The following is a 4,398-nucleotide window of genomic DNA, read 5'->3' as shown; positions in this document are numbered from 1 at the left end:
ACTTGAATTAACTTCAACAATTCTCTCCTTCCTTAGGCAATTCAACATGTAACAACATCGTAGGTATTTATGATCTCAATGTTTTTGTTCTTGGTTAGAGCAATGAGGAAATTTTGATTGGAGACATAGAAATTGATGGAGTCACTCAAAATAAGTAATAGTAAATATATGCAAGTTAAATGTTGTAGGATTAAATATTCTTTTTGAAGGATATATACCTTCCATAATGTTAGAATATTAGTACGTTGAACTTCTCTTTGAACACAAGTAATCGGGAAAAGATGATAGAAGCAACCTGTTGTGTAACTTTTTGTATTTCGCTATATTGTTGTGCCCCTAAGAACAAATTTCTACTATAATATTTATTGTTCTCATTAATAATAATAATAATAATCCAATTTAAAGTTCACAACTAAGCCAAATACCAAATTGATGTGTGAGACCCCTTGTTTGTGAGACAAGAGTCTCACCTCTACAATCTGATTTGATTGGTAAAGTTGTCAAGGGTACACTGAGTGGTTGAGGTGGCCTGTTAACTCCCTCACCACCCATGTTTGATTCGCCAAAACGACATGCTTAGCCTGTGTTGATTAGGCTTAAGGAGTACGCTACCCCATGGAGTTTTCACTCTGTCTGTTGTCAATATGGGACGTTTTCTCTTGCTTATTCATTGGGTCATTACTGTAAAAAATAAATAAAAAAACTTGCAAAAACATACTCTACCCACTTAATACACACACACACAAATACAATAAGTTAGGATATAATATCATAAAGATAATAAAAATGATAATTGGTATTAAAAAATAATTTAAATTAATTATTATCTTGAATGAAAGGAAGGTGGTAATTATTATAGATAACAACACAACTTGCATTACATTTATGTAAAATATTTAAATTTGGAAAAAATAACAATAAATACATATTCTCTAATTTCAAATTTTCGTGATCCATATTTTTTTGAGTGTCTCTTTCGGATTAATCACATCATTAGTTGTTTGGTCGATGTTTCAAACCATCTAATATGGTTCATCCTTAGGACAAAGATAAAAATTCCTAATTTATCCAAAGGTTTAAATAACAAAGATGCATCATGTTCCAAATTTAAGCATTTGGATTTGAAACATGACACATCTTTGCTATTTAAACCTTTGGATAGATCGGATTTTTTCATCTTTGTCCCAAGGATGAAACACATTAGATGGCTTGAAACATCGACCAAACAACTAATGACGTGATTAATCAAAAAAGACTAAAAAAAATAGAAAAAATAGAAATAGAAATAAAAATATATTATCAAAATAGAATTAGGATCAAATAAACAAATGAATAAATTATTTGATACAAAAATTAAAAAGATAAATTTATAAATTAGAACACAATGGAATATAATAATAAATGGAAAATTAATGATACTAAAAGAAGAAAAAAAAGAAACATTTGTAAAACAACAATTAAGAATGTATATATAAATTTTGGTAAATTAGGTTTTTATAGAGAAATATATATATATATATATATATATATATATATATATATTTTATCTTTCAAGTCTACCACTATAGAAATAAGATTAGAAATATAGAATGAAATTCTAAAAAATAGTAAAACATGACTTAGTTGCTGAGTTCAAAATTGAAGGGGTTATAATTATAGGAACATTGTAAAGATTATGCACTGCAATTATGTAATGCTAGGAAATCCACATTGAGAATCTAAGAACAAAAAACTAAAGATAAACTTGATTTCTAATTGTTGGGAGAGTTTTATTGGATTAAAGTTGGGGCCAAGCCCTCTTCACTACTTTAAAGGTCCAGGTTGGTCAATTTCTTAGTAAACTTGTTGAGCTTGTGGCACGTCTTATTGACCTGTTGTTGCAAAGCATCAATGTAGAGGAGTATTTCTTCATGAGCCTCGTTTCTCTTGATGAGAACCTTGCCCATTATGGCCTTTAGTTGCTATATAAATATATGGTGTTACATGTATTGAGTGTGTCGAGTGGGAGTGTTGCCAATGTCATGAACCCATTGGCCAACATCCTCCTCCCCCTGAATATCCGAGAGAAATCTTCTGTTTATTCTTGCTTATCGATAGACATCCTCTATTTCTTCCTTGATTGAGTGGGGAGTGAGATATTTGTAACATCATGTAGCCACTTAGAGCTCGCCTAAGCACACATTCGAGGATTTGGGCTTTGCTTCCAGATCTTTGACCAAGAGGAACAACAACCTTGTGTGACATGCTGATAATGTTGATCGACACTAGGGAGAAAAGGGTTCGCAAGATCTGGTGATGTTGCGGGACTTTACAAATGAGAGGGATATCATAGTGAATGGGGAGGTGTTGAGGAATCTAGGGCATTAGTATTAGATGGTTTCTCTTTGATCAGTGACTGCTTGTGAATGTTTTTTACTTCTTTAGGTTAGGATTTTCTTATTAGTGTTCTTCTTCATCAAACAATAACAAATGCATGATGTTAGGTCCCTATAATACTAGTGATTCCCCCATTACTATTGTCATTGTAACCCTTATTGTTATTGTTGTGCCCCTATTGTCCCCATGTTGTTATTATTGTGCCCCATAGAAGCTCACTATTGTTATTGTTGTGCCTTTATATTGTTATTGTTATGTCGACTTTGATTATATTGTGACCCATTAGACTCCTATATATAGAAAGGAGGTTTTGTTATTTGTATTATCCAAGAATTATTCATTTGTGTAATGTAAAGGAGGTTGGCCTCTCAAAGAGGCTTATTTTGAAGTCGTTGATCTATCTTTTCTTCTATTTTGTGAGCTGGTTACATAACACATGAACATACATACACAAGAGACACAACATGTAGGCTATAAGCTAGGGCCAAAACCTCTCACTCCTTGAGAAGAAAAACTTCACAAATTCTTCTTCTAGAAATTCCAATCCCTTGACCTATTTGCCACTCCAAGGCTAAGACACATATTCTCTTTGATAGTCAACCTTCTTCTTCTTGACTCCTCTTCCTCTTTGACCTTCTTACCATCGAGACATTGTCACCACCAAGATCTTATGACTGTTTTCACATCACGATCTCCTTTGTGAGACCTCCTCGCTGTCATATAACTGAGACCTTACTTTTGTGATGGCACTGAGTCCTTGAGATAGCACTGATATCCTTCCTTTAAGGTAGCACCAAAACTCAGTCTTCAGATCACCGAACTGTAGTTTCCTTTTAGCACCGAACTGTAATATATATATATATATATATATATATATATATATATATATATATATCCGTGTAGCACAAAGACTTTTGATGTCACTATGATTACGGAGGGTTCCGAATTCCCTTGACTCCACCAAACTGTAGTATCTTCATCAAACTGTGATTCCTTGTTAGGAAACTGAAACTTTATCTATGAAACAGTAATCTTCTTCACTGTTCCTGTTCACCCAAAATTACAGAGACATCTGAATTCCTGATTGTGGAAATGCGAAGTGCTTTCACCCATATATATAGTGGTCTGTCATATACATAAGCTGACATGTAATATAGCGAAGGCATGTGCCTTATTCAGTGAGTCGACATGCACTACTTAATTCATCTTAAGGCTAACTTGAATAGGATAACCATGCGCTTGTCGTTGGAGGGCTTCTAGACACTATAATGGACTCATATACATGCTCAAGAAGAGCTCTTTATACATGAATTTAATTATTTTGACTTTAATGATAAATCCTAAGGCTCTCAATGGGAGCATCTAAAATAAAATCACTTGCTCATGAAACCCATGAGGCAAGGCTTACAATAATAATTTTATTTTCTTCTTTTCATTATTTACAAAAATCACAATTACATATCATTATGAAAATCGAACCTAGTTACAATTTTCAACGCTCCCTCTTAACTAGGGAGGTATTCATGATGGTACTTGGTCATTCTCAATCTGAAGAATTTCTCATAAGAAGAATTCAGATTTGTAACTCATTTGTATAGCATCATATCAACCAGTGTTTTCATATAGCAAGGCCTTGACTAACAACTCTATCTCTCCACAAGATTAGAGCACAATGCTGGTGAGACCAACGATTTATAGACATACTCATCATTGTCTCTCTAGGAACATACCCCACCCGGGTTCACTCAGGATATGTTCCATAAGGACTATTATTTTCATGGACTCCCTAGTCCAAAAGAATATCGGTCCCCACAACAACTCTTACTGTTGGATGCCCTATCTCATCCTCAAAGAGCATCAGATGCTAAATGATTACACAATCCTCCATTCTGTCTTCCTAGGTCAAGAACATAACTAAGTGTCTATCTCTCCTTTTTAAACCAGGAGGTTTTATTCCATTAAAGGAATGTACTTACTCCTATCACAAAGCAATGTACCTAATCTTCCTTCTTAGGAATTTCC

This window comes from Pinus tabuliformis, chromosome 3_1 (genome assembly GCF_031772625.1).
Source record: "Pinus tabuliformis cultivar Carrire ecotype Pingquan chromosome 3_1, CPIR1, whole genome shotgun sequence".
Classification (NCBI taxonomy): domain Eukaryota; kingdom Viridiplantae; phylum Streptophyta; class Pinopsida; order Pinales; family Pinaceae; genus Pinus; species Pinus tabuliformis.
This window is presented reverse-complemented; position numbering follows the sequence as displayed.